Source organism: Ornithorhynchus anatinus, chromosome 7, assembly GCF_004115215.2.
Source record: "Ornithorhynchus anatinus isolate Pmale09 chromosome 7, mOrnAna1.pri.v4, whole genome shotgun sequence".
In the NCBI taxonomy this organism is placed as follows: Eukaryota; Metazoa; Chordata; class Mammalia; order Monotremata; family Ornithorhynchidae; genus Ornithorhynchus; species Ornithorhynchus anatinus.
The window spans coordinates 16,931,213-16,949,890 of NC_041734.1; positions in this window are offsets into that span (position 1 = coordinate 16,931,213).

Here is an 18,678-nt window from a genome sequence, read left to right on the forward strand (position 1 = left end):
AAAAGCAGCATTAGAGATTATTTTTCAGACTCTGAGAAACTGAAAAAGCTATTATTTCTCACTTATCAGAGAATTTACATTTGTCAAATCCTTGATTAAAAGAGGCTTAGTCTTTGAATTTGTTTTTAAGCAAATGATGAATTCATTTTGCATTTGGTAGAAAAAAACTCCAAAAAACTCTTCCATCACTTCTTACTACTTTGAGGGGGCTTAATGATAATGTTCTTTCAATTGCAAAGCATGCCCTGTCGTGTTGTGTGGAAGGATTCTTTACTGTACAGTTTCAATTTGATAACAGACAAACAAGAGAGTTAATGCATGCAACTGCCATGTCAAACTTATTCTTAGCACAAGAAAGTGCACTGTATAAATGAGACCAAAATAGAATTTTCTCAGAGATAAATAAGTCTTTTTTGTCACAAAAGCAAAAAAAATAAATCAAGAAATACAAATAAAATTACAATTTGAAGCTTGGTGGAAGAGATGTCAAAGACCCTAGCTTAATTCACTTTATTAATTTCAGCTCAATATGCAAAAAGCTTTCCCTAAGATCTGACTCACTTGACCAAAAATAAAGTTAAACAATGAAGTGATGCTGCTTCCAAAAACAAAGACAGTGGATCCATTTTGGAAACAATAAATACAAATCCCTACCTTGTCCACAAGTATGAAGAAGGGACTTTCTAGATGGCTTCATTTGCTGTTCTGTCGATGTGCTTTTTTCCTGATAATTATTCCTTTCTGAATTCTATATAAAAAGAATATAAGAAGGATTTAAAAACCATTTTACCTTAAACATTACAACATGGAATGTGCTATTACATATCTACTTCGTTAACCTATGACTGGCATACCGCAGACCCTATTATCTTGAGAAAATTGACATGCTTCCATTTTGGAAATGGAGCCCAAAGGCATGATAGTAAACAATACATTATGAACAGAAGGGCCAAATATGAGAATCTGCAATTTTAAAATGTAAACTTCACAAAAGGACAGCCACAGATGGAATTTGGGGTTTCAACTTTGTTGAGGAAATTCCTTCCCATGGAACTCTTTCACATCTCACCTGGGAAAAATCTATCCTGATGCTAAAGGAGGAGGAAGTGGGATGGATTTTAGTGTGAATGACAAACTTTAAACTACTATCCATTTCCTAAAAATCTGTTTTCCAACTTCAAGCTACCTATTAAATGCTCTTCTTCCTCCTCTTTTCCCCCCCCTTTTTAATGGCATTTATTAAGCACTTACTATGTGGCGAGTACTGTACTAAGCACTGAGGTAGATGCCAGCTAATCAGTTTGGACACAGCCTATCTTCTCCATGGGGCTCACAGTTTAAATCCCCATTTTACAGATGAGGTTACTGAGTTACAGAGAAGTGAAATGTCTTGCCCAAAGTCACAAAGCAGACAAGTATCAGAGCTGGGATTAGAACCCAGGATCTCTGACTTTTAGACCTGGGCTTTTACTATTAGGCTACACTGCTTTTTTCTGTTTCTCCTTCTGTTTCTTATCTTTCTCCAACCCCTCTAACTTAATGAGGCATATCTTCTGAGAGCATAAGAGAGCCAGTTTATTACTGACTGGAAGATAATTGGTGGTGGGCAGAGATTGAATCCCATGGGTCTTGGGCTTTCCTTAAATCAGGATTCCTGAATCTGCTGCTGCTACATGGACTGACTTCCTCCAGCAGCAGCAGCTCAGATACCTTCTGCAGGAAGAAAACGTTGGTTTACCTGGAGCAGCGGGGAATCTGAGGACTACTCTGCCAAGATCCTTTTTTTTTATTTTTCATGTCATTGTTCATTTGGCTTGTTGTCTTGGGTGCTCACTGTTGCTGCAATCCATTGCCACTGTTGTGTTTGTCTAATCCCACTTAAATTGTGCTCCCTGTGTGGGACAGGGACTGGGCCTCATCTTTATGTTCTCATCTACTCCAGCATTTAGCACAGTGTTTGGCGCATGCTAAGAACTTAATTCCATTACTAGGTCAAGAAATCTTCACTTCAGCAGGTGGTCACTTAAAACTCTTAGAGATGAAGAAGGTTGAAATCTACTCTGTAGTAGCACAAGGAATAGTATTTATTGAATGACTACCAGTGCAATGTACGTTCTTGCAAGATAAAGAAACCCAAGAAACATTCCAGACCCAAAGGGGCTTTATTATATGTGGAGACAGACACAGAATAATAACAATAATAATAATAATAATGGTATTTGTTAAGTCCTTACTATGTGCCAGACACTGTACTAAGCACTGGGGTAAGTACAAACAAATTCCCTGTCCCACATGGGACTCAGAGTCTCAATCCCCCTTTACAGATGAGGGAACTGTGGCACAGAGAATTAAAGTGACTTGCCCAAGGTCACACAGCAGGCAAGTGGCAGAGCCAGGATTAGAACCCACCCACTATGTCATGCTACTTCTCCTATACACACACACACACACACACACACACAAACAGCGGCTTGGCTCAGTGGAAAGAGCCCAGGCTTGGGAGTCAAAGGTCATGGGTTCGAATCCCAGCTCTGCCACTTGTCAGCTGTGTGACCTTGGGCAAGTCACTTAACATCTCTGTGCCTCAGTTACCTCATCTGTAAAAAGGGGATTAAGACTGTGAGCCTCACGTGGGACAACCTGATTACCCTGTATCTCCCCCAGCGCTTAGAACAGTGCTCTGCACATAGTAAGTGCTTAACAAATACCAACATTATTACTGAGGATAAATATAAAAAAAATACATAGGTGCCTTAGATGGCTGAAGGGTTGATAAGAATTCAGATGCTGATGATTAGTTGGAGAAAACCTGATGGAGGAGATGAGATTTTTAGAAGGGTTTAGAAGGTGGGGAGGATTGAAGTCTGGTAGAGGTGGGACAATGTGTGCGCAGGATCAGACGCCAAGAAGAGATCAGGGTAGAGTCAGGAGGTGGGCTTGGGAGGGGCAAAGCGTGTAATCAGGGGCTAGGGCTGAGGAAAGCGGATAACAGAATGATGAGTCTTAAAGACAGTGATAAGGGGACTTTGCTTGATATGCAGGGAGACAGACAAACACTGAAGGGTTTTGGTTCAGGAAGATGAGCCAAGCAGAAACACAAAAACTGACTAAAGATGAGGTAGGCTGGAGGTAGGGAGGCAGATGAGGAGGCCGATCCTGAGCAAATTTGATAACTATCTAACACCACGTCAACCACTTCTTTTCATGGGCAAAATCCAATTTCTCAATGCCTACAGGCAACAAAAATGTCTCCCTGGATAATGGAAACAAACTGAATACCCAGGAGGTTATGTGGGATTCCTACCAGGCAGAAGAATGCCAGAAGAGAGAAATCATCCCAATTAACTTTATTTCATTGTGGAACAATTCTGCATTTGCCATATGATCAGTAATGTGGGATTAGTAATTGAGAAGCATCATGGCCTAACGGACAGAGCATAGCTCTGGGATTCCAAAGATTCTAATCCCAATTCTGCTACTTATCTGTTGTGTGATGTTGGGCAAGCCTGTGCCTCAGCTTCCTCATCTGTAAAATGGGTATCTGAAACCTGTTCTCCCTTGAACTTCAACTATGAGCTCCATGTTGGACAGGGACTCTTTCTGATCTAATTATCTTTGTATCTACCCAAGTACTTAGTGGAATGTTTGGCACATGGTAAGCATGTATCATGCTATTATGAAGGAAAAGCAGAGTGTACAGTGTAATATGGGATTCCACATTTTTAAAAGAGGAACTACAGGCAAAGGGGTTACTTGTCCGTTGCATCCCAAAGAGAAGAAATGTATTATTAGTAGAGCTTTAGGTAAGGTGTAGTTTCAATGCGCTCATCATGAATTAACTAGTATTTCCAACTTATCTTCCCTATGCAAATATTCCTAGCAGCTGCTCTTACCAGTCGCATCTCTCGTTCCCCATTCGGCTCCTGCATTTAGTCCAAATGTTTCTCCCTTATTGAGGCTGATCTGATCAGGAAATTTTAGATAGCTTCTGGTTTTGGAAACTGCAAGTCCCTTTTAAAAAAAGTCCAAAATGCCTAGAATTAACTACCAGAGTTATAGTTATAACGGTACAGTCAATCAATCAATCGTATATGTCGAGTGATGACTATGTACAGAACACTGTACTAAGTGCTTGGGAGAGTACAATACAATAGAATTAGCAGGTATGTTCCCTGCCCACAACAAGCTTACAGTCTACAGGGGAGACAAACATTAATATGAATAAATATAAGTAATGTATAATATATAATTTAAAGATAAAAAGGCATAGAGTTCTTGAGTGCAATGCACTATACTGAGGAAAAGAAGCTTACTCACAGTAGGTTCCCTGCCCACATGAAGCTTACAATTGAACGTTTGACTCCCCCAGTTTCACGCTTCAAATGTTATTTTAGCAGCTCCTCGTGATCCGTGACTTAAGGTAAACCCCAATTGCATTTAGTAACCTTTCTACAAGCAATTCTCCATGCCTTTTTGAAATTAATTGACCATGGGAGTCGGAGGGCTTGGGTACCAATCAGGACATCAAATGCAGAAAACAGGTGTTCACTATTTCAGCGAAGAAAAATAGCCTTCAGCACTGACGTTACTTTTAAGTTTTTAGAAAAGTAAAGGAAAAAACAACCTCCAAAGTATTTGAGGATTGAGTGACTGAAGGTTGCATTTTAGATGTGACTGATTAGGGGACATTCAAGAAATGTCTCCTAATGATTCAGGTCCATCAGCTTCTCCTTTCTGACCATGCTATCCCACTCTCTTCTGTGAAGTACACTTCCCCTCTCCAGTTAAAGATACTAGATGAGACTCACCACTATTCATAAGGCAACCAAGTCTCTTCTATAAAATATACCTCCCCTTTTCCTGGTTAAAAGATACTAGATGAGACTTACCACTACTCATTAGGCAATTAACAGTCCCTTCTATAAAATATGTTTCCCCTCTCAATGGTTAAAAGGTATTAGGTGGGTATTGATAAGGTATTCATAAGGCAACCAACAATCTCATTTATAAAATATACTGCCTCTCTTCGTGGTTAAAGGTACTAGATGAGATTTACAATTATTCATAAGGAAACCAACAGTCATAAGCAAGGCACAATATTAAAGGACTGATTTTAATTCATCAATGCTATTTCTTGAGCACTTACTGTGTGCAGAGCAGTGTACCAAGCTCTTGAGAAAGTACAAGTTGGTAGATGTGATGCCTGGCCATAAGAAGAAGAGACAAATATTAAAATAATTTACTGATAGGGGAAACAGTAATGTATAAGAATATTTTCAAAAATGCTGTGGGCTGGGATATCATGGTGCTTAAAGGGTACACAGCATATGGTGAGGGGAGGACAATTATCAGTTGGTGGTATTTTACTGAGTGGTTACTATGTGCAGAGCACTGTATATGGGACATAAGTACTTAGTACAGTGCTTTGTACCCAGTAAGTGCTCAATAAATACAAGTAAATGAATGAGGACTTAGTCAAGAGTTAGCCTTTGTCAAGGCAAGATGGATATGCTTCTTGCTGGTTGGATAGTATCTGGAGTACCATCACACATGACTAAAATAAATGTGCATTGGTGAAATAATCATATTTGCTCAGGAATTCACAGGGGGCTAGCTAGATCTGAGTCCCAGGTGTTCTCAGGAATGAAAGGCCATGTCGGTCACATCAAGGCCTGTTCTAAACTGGCAGTATGACTGTCTGATCTACTTTTTCTGAGTTCAGGTTCACCTCAGGCTAAAGGAATTAATTATGGTATTTGTTAAGTGCTTACTCTGTGCCAAGCACTGTTCTAAACACTGAGATAGATACAGGTTAGGCTTGGCCAGGACCTCAGATTTGGGCTATTGAGAGCTGTACTAAAATGTTGAGAAAGTGAACAGGATTAGATTTCCTGTTCAAAATTTCAGGGAGAGATCAGTTGACATCAGATGTTGAGGATTAATTCAAGACAATGATGATTGAGATAATGAACATAAGTTTAAAGACACAAAAATTACTATGTATATGTACTGTAGAGGATGAATTAAAACCAGTAATAATATTAGTGATATTTATTAAGTGCATAATCTGTGGCAAGCAAGGGCTCACAGTCTATGAGGGAGAATAGGATTTAATTACCATTTAACAGATGAGAAAACTGAAGTGTAGAGAAGTTAAGTGACTTGCCCAAGGTCACATAGCAGGTACCTTGCAGAAAACAGGATTAGATCCCAGGTATCCTGACTTCCAGCTCTATACTCTTTCCACTAGGCCATGCTATTTTATGGAAATAACAAAATGTTAGAGCTGGAAACAATGGCCTGAAAACGAGTGTCTGAGCCAAAATAGGAGTTGTAGCATTTTTTCCCCCAGTGCTGTTTACCTTGTCAAATGGCCATAGTGAAAAATATTTTAAAATGTAACCCTAACACCCAAACCATTTCTGAATGGAGAATCTGTTCCCCCTGTTCATTTGAAGTTTACCTGATCAGGTATTTTAATGTCTCTCTTTACTTGACTAAACTTTTTATTTATCTTGAAAAGAGGAGAAAAAAAGTAGTTTCTCCACTTGTATAATTCAAAAATGCCTCAGAAGATTTAGATAAAATTTTCCAAAATAAATTTAGCTTAGGGCATAGATTATGAGTGGAAAGTTTCCATGCAGAGAGTCAATTTTTGGCACATTAGGACAGGAAACAAGGTCTTACCATGGGAAGTTTCTTGACATTTTAATTATTGGTTTGCAACCCTGAGCACTTTGCTTCTCTAGCCCTGGCTTACTTACCATATCTCGATCTCGTCTATCTCACTGTCAACCCAGTTCCCACTATCTTCTTCTGGCCTGGAACTCCCCCGGACCCCTATAAAGATGCCACACCATCACTCCCCCCACCCTTCAACACTTTATTAAGGTCTCATCATCCTCAAGAAGGCCTTCCTGATTAAGTTTCCTCTTGCTGACTTCCTCTCCCTTCTGCGTCATCTATGCACTTGGATCTCTACACTTTGGACACTTGGTATTCATCACATCCTCAGCTCCAAGGCACTTGTGGCTCAGTGCACTTGAAGCAGCGTGGCTCAGTGAAAAGAGCCCGGGCTTGGGAGTCAGAGGTCATGGGTTCGAATCCCAGCTCTGCCACATGTCAGCTGTGTGACCTTGGGCAAGTCACTTAACTTCTCTGTGCCTCAGTTACCTCATCTGTAAAATGGGGATTAACTCTGAGCCCCATGTGGGACAACCCGATTACCCTGTGTCTCCCCCAGCACTTAGAACAGTGCTCTGCACATAGTAAGCGCTTAACAAATACCAACATTATTATTATTACTTGTGTAGATATTACGCTGACTATGGACTAAGCACTGGAGTATAGCTAAGGCTCAAATGATAATCTCTGTGCCAAACAGAGCACACAATTTAAGAATTATGGAGGATAGGTAGCAAACCATAGAGTTGGTAGACATTTTGTTGTACTCTCCCAAGAACTCCATGCTATTGATTGATGGAGAAATAACCCTCAGGAAGAACAACTGACAAAAAATAAACTATCTCCATCCAATTCAGTCACAGAGTATGACTCTCAATGCTTGTTTAAAGGCAACAAAAATGTCCAATTTCTCACCTCTGGTACTTTGATTCTTCCTTAATTACCTATCTGTTAGTTTACTGTACTACAAATGAAATTCCCCAGCTTGGCTCCTTATAATCATAATACTGTGTTTAATTGCTTTTATCTAATGGAATAATTCTTTGTAATGGCATCAGAATCTAAAATATCTCATTTAATTACTAATCCAAAGAAACCGTTCTTGCTGAAGACAATTGAATGCATTAGCTCCTAAACATTTCATATTGGAGACACTTGCAAGTCATCATATATGCATTGCAACACCCTGATGGGCGAAATGTAAATTGGATGGCTCTATTAACTTCTTGTCTCTGTTTGCTCTACTGAATTAAAGGAGAGTCACGGTGGCCCTCAAGACATAGGGTGGCTGAAAGATTAGCAAATAACTGCATATAGAGCTGTCATTACATGGAGAAGATTCCAATTTTTTTAAGTGTGTGCTGTGAGTAGGTCTCTCCGCACTGAGCTGCCTCTTCTGAAAGAAGCTGGATTTTCTTCGACATTTTTGGGATATCTTTCTGTTCAGGACAGCGCAAGTACAACTGGATAAAACATCAACCAACGTAGCCCACATGTAGCATAGAGAGAAATTTGGAAGCCTCTCTATCACAGGTTATTACAACCAGCAAACGTCTAAACAGTGCATCAATTTGCAAACAAAGTTTCTTTAAGTTGATTTCTAATGGGTTGCTATTTGAAATGTAGCCTTGATTATTTATTTCTCTTAATTTTATGTGGAATATTTGTCCAGAAAAGTTTAACTATACCAGGTTGTCAGCCAATGATGATGAGGTCTGTTTTTGAATATGTAGTTCTTATCAAAAGATAGAGTATTCTCTTTGCTGACTCACAATTCGGTATTTATATTGCTCTTTGCAACTCTAAGTGCTTCATGATCAATTATCAACAGAATAGGCAAACAAGGTTTGCCATGAATTCTCTTAGCTAGCTCAATCATCCTCTTCAATGTGAACTCATTGTGGGCAGGGAATGCCTCTGTTTACTGTGATATTGTACTCTCCCAAGCACTTAGTACAATACTCTGCACATAGTAGGCGCTCGATAGATACGACTGAATGAATGCTTCGCTCGCAGTGAGCACTCAATAAATGAGATCGCCTATTAACAACCTTGAGACATTTAGCTGAATGCTGTGATTTAAAACGATTTAAACAAGAAAAAAACATTGTGCATTATAAAATGACCTATGGTACAGATATCATTGTGAAAAATTGTTTTGTAAGAATACATTTACCACAACAGAAAATTTGAAAAAAGGCACACAAAGTACATATTTCCCCAAGTAGATACTCTGCTTACTAACTATGGATGATTATCTTACTGGTCAGAATCATGTCAGCTTTTGTGATCCATGCAACACTCTGTTCTCACAACACCCAGTAGTTTTATACTTTTTAGTGGAAAAATGTCATTTTTTCCATTGACATTTTATTTCTGTTTAAACCTAGAATACCTTGACCTTCATAATTGTGCAATGTGTGAATTCTAAAGGTCTGTTTCATTCAAAATCTTCTTTGGACTTTGCTGTAAAAAGTATATATTTTTACTCAAATCATCATCATCATCACTGCCACCAGTATTCATTAAATGCTCGCTGCAGAGCACTGTTCTACGTACTTGTGGAGCAAATGGAAGACACAGGTGTCCCCTCAAGGAGCAACAGTGGATAATGACTCATCTTTGAAAAAATACACACTTGTATGCAACAGTTAAAAGAAATAATAAAATAATAAAAGGATAAACAACAGTATGGTTTCCTATCTCACCTAAGATGATTTGAATCCATCATCCAAGATAGATGATTTAGGTTTCTAAATCTATTGTCCCCCACTTATTCTATAGAATGTGTGAATGTGACCTCGGACAAGTCACTTTACTTCTCCCTGCCTCAGTTACCTCACCTGTAAAATGGGGACTGAGACTGTGAGCTCCATGTCGACTAGGGACCATGTCCACCTAATTTGCTTGTATCTACCCCAGCGCTTAGTACAGTGCCTGGCACGTTGTAAGCACTTAACAAATAATAATAATAATAATAGTTGTTGTTAAGCACTTATCACGTGCCAAGCATTGTTCTAAGGGCTGGGATAGATTCAAGGTAATCAGGTTGTCCCATGTGGGGCTCACTTTCTTAATCCCCATTTTACAGATGAGGTAACAGGTGAGGCCCAGAGAAGTTAAGCGGCTTGCCTAAGGTCACACAGCAGACAAGTGGCAGAGCAGGGATTAGAACCCGCGTCCTCAGACACCCAAGCCCATGCTTTTTCTACCAAGCCACGCTGCTTCTCTATGACAATACCACAGTGGTTATTATTATGTCATGTGTTAATTGCCTGCTCTAGTTGCTCATCATTCACTCAGCCTCCCTCGAAGTAAGGGAGTATGTGGTGGGGGTGTCACAGTGATGAAAGATCTTGACTGATAAACACACCTAGTGCATTTTGGGAGGTGGCAGGCTCAACCGGAATCTTGGAACTAGCTAATGTGGGTCACAAGAACCACACCAGCTGCTGGTACATGGCACCATATTGTTATTTTCACTTGGTATTTGTTATGCACTTATTATGTGCCAGGCACTGTTCTAAGTGCTGAGGTGGATACAAGTTTATCAGGTTGGACACAGTTCCTGTCCCTGATGGGGCTTACACTCTTCATCCCCATTTTACAGATGAAGTAACTAAGGCACAGGGAAGTGGAATGACTTGCCCAAGATCACACAGCAGACAAGTGGCAGAGCCGGAATTAGAACCCAGGTCCTCCTGACTCTCAAGCCCGTGCCCTATCCACTCAGCAATGCTGCTTCTCTAGACCACACCACATCAGCCACATCATTTTAGCTCTAAATGGGGTCCTTCAATTCCAAACCATTTTGTGTGCACTTTACAAAGTGCAGCACGCTGCCGTCTGACTTCCTCATTTCACTCTGTGCCCCTTTGGCGACATGGCACAGGACTGAGAATGTGCAGGTTGGCTTCGTGTAAGCCACCACCCCCACTAGAATCCATTCGTCTGCACAGGTCCTGGAATCTTTACGGTGGAGTCCAACACTCATCTGTTCGTCTCAACAGGAGATTCCCTAATTGCTTATAGCATCTCTGAAAGCATTTCTCCATCAGGTCATCATCCCTAACGAGAACAAGACATAGTGCTCATAGAGAAGTAGCATGGCGTAGTGGATAGAGCAGGTGCTTGGGAGTCAGACCGTTGTGGGTTCTAATCCTGGCTCCATCACTTTTCTGCTCTGAGACTCCGGGCAAGTCACTTCACTTCTCTAAGCTTCAGTTACCTCATCTGTAAAATGAAGGTTGAGAGTGCGAGCTTCGTGTGGGATACAGACTCTATCCAACCTGATTTGCTTGTATCCACCCCAATGCTTAGTACAGTGCCTGGTACACAGTAATTGCTTATCAAATGCCACAGTTATTATTACCATTATTAGACAATAGTATAGATTGCTACAATCTGTATGCTAAGGGATTGAATAGAAGTAGCACACTTTTCAAGAACGGTCCTGTACTTCCTTGTCTTATAAAACTATAGCCCTGGTAGCCGAATAACAACACACTTCATTTTCACCCTTTGGTTACCATTCATTTTTTAAGTAACCAAAAGGCAAGTCATGTTACAGAAGCCAAGGATTTGTGTTTCACAATGAAAGAGGGTCCAGTCATCTCTATTTGGGATTCCACTTCTACACTACTTTTCCTAGGTTGATAAAGATGAACACACATTTCACTTTTGCCAACTCTGCAAGGGGGGGCGTGGGCAATACAATTGTCTCAACCCCTTCCATTTTGTCTCCCCATTTTCTTCTTCGAAGCCCAAATGATCAGTTTCAATCTATAGGCTTGCCTAGAATCAGCTGCATTTGGTGGCCCATCTTCTGAAACGCAGTTATTATTATCCTGTTTGCTGTTTGTCTCTTTCCACTTAAAACTGGTTGGGTCACAAAGAGCCTGGGGCAATAGAAGGCAATTATTTCTCTGATTCTAGTACAGTGATCTTTTCCTATATTCTTGGGAGGAAGGTGAGATTTTTTTTAGCACTGGGAGAATGTCAGAAACATTTCCAGCATGTTTAAAAAAAAGAGAGAGAAACTGCATAGCTGAACGATTGAAAGATTAAAATGTGTTAAATTTATAAACCAATGCCAAAAAGAGAGTCTTCCATTAGTTAATGGAATTGGGAATTAGGGATTGTGTGCGATATGTGTGAAGCATCCTTTAGAGAAAACTGTCCAAGGGATTGCAAGTGTAATCAATGATGGAGTTGAGTAGTGGAGATCGTGTGGTCAGTCATTTGGTTGACTGCTTAGGTTTCAGGCCCTTGCCAAAGGGCCCTCTGTGATTCTAGATTGGTCCAGTCAGCCTTGGCAGCTTGGATTCAAAATGATCATGATATCTGTTAAGACCTTACTTTGTTTTATCATTTTTATTTTATAATGTCAAGAAAAATGGTAATTTTTAGGGTATTTGTTAAGTGCTTTCTATGTGTCGAGGTCTAGGATGAAAAGCATCAGACTGAATGAAGTCACTGGCCCCCCATGGAGCTTACAGTCTAATGAAAAAGAATAGATATTTGAATCCCCATTTTTTCAACAAGGAAACAAAGGGTTTTTTTTTTTATATATGTATAGTATTTCTTAAGCACTTACTATGTGGCAGGCACTGTTCTGAGGATTAGGGTAGAAGAAGGCTAATCAGGGTGGATGCAGTCCGTGTCCCACAAAGGGCTCACAGTCTTAATCCCTGTTTTACAGGTCAGGTTACTTAGGCAGAGAGAAGTTAAATGACTTGCCCAAGGTCACACAGCAGGCAAGAGGTGGAACTGGGATGACCCCCAGTCCTGTGGTGTCTCTACTAAGCCACACACACCCCTCCTCAGGGAGGTGGTGAAGTCACTCTGCTCACTAAAGTACTGCTTTCACAGCCTCTACTGGTGTTTTGTCCTAATGCTGCTTTCATTATCATCATCATTATTATTATTATTGTATTTGTTCAGGGCTCAGGGATTACTATATCTCAAACACTGTTCTAAGCACTAGAGTACGTACAGGTCAATCAGACTGGACACTGTCCCTGTCCCACACGGAGTTCACAATCTAAATAGGAGGAAGAACAGGCAGTGAATCCCCATTCTACCGATGAGAAAACTGAGGCACGGAGAAGTTAAATGACTTGCCCAAGGTTACGGTGCAGGGAACCGGCAGAGTCAGAATTAGAACCCAGATCCTCTTACTGCTCCTCTAGTCCAAATGAACTTATATATACCTTTGAGTATATGTGTATATACTAATACTCATTTGAATTCCACCAATTGAAAATACACCTAGGTCTGTCTCACCCATTAGAGTCTAAATTCCCAGTAGCTGGAAATGTGCCTCGTCTCCTGCTGCATTTTGCCAAGCGCTCAATATACTGCATTAGACTCAGAAGGCACTCAAATCTTATTACTATTACAACTCACACTGATTGAGAGTCATATGTTGGTTACTTAAAAACTTTCAATTCCACTGAAACACAGACGTCTCACACCTGCACATAGCCAGATGGAGACAGAATGGGATTTTCTGGGGGAAGCAGGGATCCAGATTGTTTGCTGACAGAGGTGACAACCCGGTTAAGCAAGGGCAGAGAGTAAATATCGTGTGGCGGCTTTTTGACTCGGACCACTACATTTGTTTGAGACCTTGGGGGCAAAGTAGGGAGTAGGGCAGGAGGGATGAAAGGGGAGAGACCAGGGCAGAGACATAAAAGTCAGTAGAAACTTCAGGGGACTTTCCGGTGGAAATTCTGGGGAGGCAGGTAATATCATTCAACACACCCGTGAAGCAGCATGGCCTAGTGGGTAGAGCATGGGCCTGGGAGTCAGAAGGTCATGGCTTCTAATCCCACTTCTGCCACTTGTCTGCACTGTGAACTTGGGCAAGTCACTTCACTTCCCAGTGCCTCAGTTACCTCATTTGTAAAATGCAGTTTGAAAGTGATTCCCATGAGGGACAGGGAATGTGTCCAACCTAACTTGCATCTCCCCAGCACTCAGAACAGTGCCTGGCACATAGTAAGTGCTTTGAGAAGCAGCGTGGCTCAGTGGAAAGAGCTCGGGCTTGGGAGTCAGAGGTCATGGGTTCTAATCCCTGCTCTGCCACTTGTCTGCTGTGTGACTTTGGGCAAGTCACTTAAATTCTCTGTGCCTCAGTTACCTCATCTGTAAAATGGAGATTAAGACTGTGAGTTCCACATGGGACAACCTGATCACCTTCTATTTACCCCAGTGATTAGAACAGTACTTGGCACATAATAAGTGCTCAACAAGTACCATCATCATTATATTCAGGAAAACTGTTTTGGCAGAATTACTGAGACAGTAAAGCTACCCTTCCATTGGCCAGCATGGTAACTTTAGTTCTTCAGACCTATTTTAAAAGGTGACTCCAAAATAGTATAAGCTGCATGACCTAGTGACTAGAACACAGGCCTGGGAGTCAAAAGGACCTGGGTTCTAATCCCACTCTGCCATTCATCTGCTGTGTGACTTCATTCAATCACAGTTATTGAGATCTTACTGTATGCAGAGCACTGTACTAAGCACTTGGGAGAGTATGGCAACAAACAGACACATTTCCTGCTCACTTCATTTCTCTTTGCCTCAGTAACCTCATCTGTAAAATGGGGATTAAGAATGCAAGCCTTATGTGGAACACAGACTGTGTCCAACCTGAATAGCTTGTATCTACCCCAGCGGTTAGTACAGTACCTGACACCTAGTAAGCACTTAAATATCATTGAAAAAAATGATTTTTCTTGTCATAATAAAATTAAAACTTACACCGCTATTAAGATTACTAGGTATTCTCATGATTTCAACAACTATTATCACAATACGCTGCAGTACATTTTGATAAAATCAATGACCCCTCCTCCCCTAGAGGGGAATTTCATGAGGGAGCTCGATGTGATTTGTAAACTCGTCCCTCGTTTCATTCATTCATTCAATTGAATTCATTGAGGGCTTACTGTGAGCAGAGTACGGTACTAAGCGCTTGGGAAAGTACAATACAACAATAAACAGATACATTTCCTGCCCACAGTGAGCTTATAATCTAGAGGTTTACAGTCTAGAGCCTCAAAGAAGGCAACCATCCTTCAACTGGTAGCTAAGGAGGAGAAACCCTTCCTTTGTCCCCTTCTTGATTCTCTTCTGTAGGGGAGAGAACTGTCAATTCAACTGCCTGCTCTCCTCACAGCCACATCTATCAGATCCAGAAAATAATTATCAAGAGAGAAATGTCCTAGGAATTGCAATTCTGATCAGTCACTCAGTCAATACTGCTTCTTAAGACCTACCTTATCTAAAAGGGTGTGGGAGGAAGAGGGTGGGGGAGGGTGGAACAAAGAATAACATGGCTTTATCATAACAATTAAGGTACTTGTGTCAACTATGTGTCAGACACTGTACTAAGCGCTGGTTTCGCCTAGTGGAGAAAGCATTACATTTTGCCTCTGCCATTTGCCTGCTTAACTTCCCTGCCTCAGTTTCCTTATCTCTAAAATGAGGATAAGATATCTGATCCCCCTCCCCCTTAGATTGTGAGCTTTGTGTTCAATGGGAACTCTGTCTGGCCTGTTTATCTTCTATGTGCTAGGCACATAGTAAATACTTCACGAATGCCATTATTCAGGGTCATAAGACAGCCTGGAAAGATGGTTAGATGAATAAATACATGCTTAAATATTAGAGTATTTGAGCCGGTATGAACAAAATTGGTAAGGATAGCTGTGAGTGCATCAAGTGCTGCGGTGGTAGTTGGAGAAAATGAATAGCTTGTAACCTTGACATTATCCATGGCTCATATCGCTCATTCAACCCACATATTCAATTCTGTCACCAAATCTTGTTTCTGCCTTCTTACATGGCTAAAATCCACTCTTTCCACTCCATCCAAACTGTTAATGTGTTGATCCCAAGCACTCAGCCTATCCAGCTGGGAATACTACTTCAGCTTCCTCGCCTACTGCCCTGCCTCCAGCCTTTCCCCAATCCAGTCCTTACTTGACTCTGCTGCCCAGTTTATTTTTTCTAAAGAAAACATTCAGTCCATGTCTCCCCGCTTCTCCAAAGCTCCGATGGCTGCCCATCCCCCTCTGCGTCAAACAGAAACTCCTTACCACCACCTTTAAAAACTCAATCAGCTCCCCCCTTCCTATTTTAGCTAGCTGAATTCCTACTACAACCCAGCCTGCATACTTCACTCCTCTAACACCAGACTGCTCGCTGTACCCGGATCTCATCTATCTTGCTGCCGAGCCCTTGCCCATATCCTCCCTCTGACCTGGAACTCCCTACCCGTTCGTATCTGACAGACCATCACTCTCCCCACCATCAAAGTCTTATTAAAAACACATTTTCTCCAAAAGCCCTTCCCTGACTAAGCCTTCATTTTTTTCCTATTCCCTCTCCTGTATTGCCTACACACTTGGATCTGTATCCTTTCAGCATTTGATATGCCCCCTTCCCTCCACCCCACAGCACTTATAAACATATTCATAACTGTAATTTATTTTAATGTCTGCCTGCTCATATAGACTGTAAGATCCTGGTGGGCAAGGTACGTGTCTATCAAGTCTGTTCTACTGTACTCTCCCATGCACTATTAATGCTCTGCACAGAGTAAATGCTCAATAAATACCATGGATTAATTGATTGGGAAATGACTCCTGAAGGAAATGGAATCCAGGAGAGGTATGAAAATGGTTTGATCCGGTGGATTTGAAGTAGGAAGAAATTCCAGGCCAGGAGAAGAAATAAATAAAAATAACGTTATTATTAACTGCTTACCACATACCAAACACTGTGCTAAGTTCTGGGGTAGACACAATACAATCAGATCGAACTTCTCATGGGACTCGCAGTCTAAGGCGGAGGGAAAACAAGCATTTAATTCCCATTTTACAGATGAGGAAACTGAGGTTCTGGGACTTTCCCAAGGTCACTCAGCAGAAACCCAGGTTTCTTGACTTCCAGTTCTGTGCTCTTTCCATTAGGCCACAAGGTTTTCACGTGCCCTCATGCAGTTGGTTGTCGGGTGGGCAGGGAGACATGAGAGGTTTGCATTTTCCCATCCCTTTCATCTCAATTTAGATCTCCATCACATACCTTCTCTGATAATATTCCATCCTCCTCCATGATAGTGGTTAAATTAGTTTCAACCTATATAAAATTTCAGTCAAATATACATAAACCATCCTTAATTAAAGGGAAAATCCAACTAAATACAGTCGGGAGAGAAAAAAATAAAGGAGACTTGGTGAACCCCAGGAAACAAATTTTTCAGCTTGTAGATGAAAGTCCAAAGGAAGATAAATAAGGAAGAAATTGCATTTTAAAATAGCTTCTTCGAGTGTATTTTGTACTTAATGGTTAAGATATCATAAGGCATCAAATCCGGGAAGTGTCTAAAAAAGTATGCCCTAAAAGACCAGGGTTCTGGCTCGGGAGTTTGAGAGATGCTGGGGTGTGAAGGGAAGAGCATAGATGTTTTGTGTGCAATAAAATCCGGGAAGGAAAAGAAAGTGTCTTTGAATGCTGGGTACATTTGAATGTGGATGATTTCCTTGCATTAGCTTTGAAGAGTACTTCTTATGCCCTTTTATGCATTGTGCCAGAGAGGGTGTCCTGAGTGGGTGAAATTGCGAAAATGTTAATGGCAGGAAGCACAGAAAGAACAGCTGCCATATGTGCATATTTTCTAATGACCGTTACCTTAAGATGTCATTTCCTATTTCACCCTTTCGCTAGAGTCGCTGCACAAAGCTTGATGAAACCAACCTCTGTCCTCATTCCCCTCTCACCCCCACACCCAAATTATAGACAGTATGCCCTGTCATTCAAGTATCCCCCTATCATTTCTCACAGCGGAAACTTCAGGGGGGGAGTTTGGTTGGGGGGGGGCTCTCTCTTTTCGGAGTTTCCTGGAGTGGCGGCTTCGTTCACTCATCCGTGCTTTTAGTTCCTGGTGAATTATTATTTTGAAAGCCAGGATTCATTTCATTTCACAGAGCAGATGGCTTCTTGGTATTCGGATACCTGTTGTGTTGAACCCAAGTGAGTTGGGAACCAAGGCGTATGAGTACATAGGCTCCTTGGGCTGGGAGGCTTCATCTTATTTCTTCTCTGTTTATATCGTTTGTTAATTATCTGCCTACTGGCTGACTTGGCATGAACATATTTCTTCTTTCAGGCAACCCAAACGTTCTCTAGCAGATTGTCTGACATTTTCAAGATAAACTCCAGCCGAGCACTTGAATCTTTTGGAATTTTTTGTTTGTGTTCTAAATACAAACCTCTAGGTTGACACTGCTCCTCTGAGCTTTGAAACGGGTTTTTCCCCCTGCTCAACTGCCTTTTTGTTGGAGAAACTATAATGGAGGGAGTGGTTAAAGAGGACTAAATGCCTTGCTCGTTTCACCACTGATTAATGAAATGATAATACTGAACCTATGCATGAAGTCAAGTCCCAGAATGGAGAAGATACAACAAAACCTTTACACTGAAATAAGGTCAGTGATGCTTTAACTTTTATTTGTGTGTTTCTCTCCATTTAAAATGTAGGCTCCTTGTGGGGAGGGAACATGACACTTCTTTATTCTGTACTTCCAAATTGCTTATTACAGCACGCTGCACCAGGTGGATAATAATACCAAAAATACTAGTACTAATGATGATGATGAGCTATTTGTTAAGTACTTACTATGGACCATGCACTCTAATAAGTGCTAAGGTAGATTCAGAACAATCAGGTCTGACACAGTCTCTATCCCACATGGGGTACTCAGCCTAAGTAGGAGGGAGATATTGAATATCCACCTTACAGTTGAAAACACTATGGCACAGAGAAGTTAAGTGACTTTCCAAAGGCACACAGCAGGCAATGAAATTGGGATTAGAATCCGGGTCTTCCAGGTTCATATTCTTTCCAAAAGCTGCAACTACCACTGGATTATGGGAAGCAGCGTGGCTCAGTGGAAAAGAGCCTAGGCTTCGGAGTCAGAG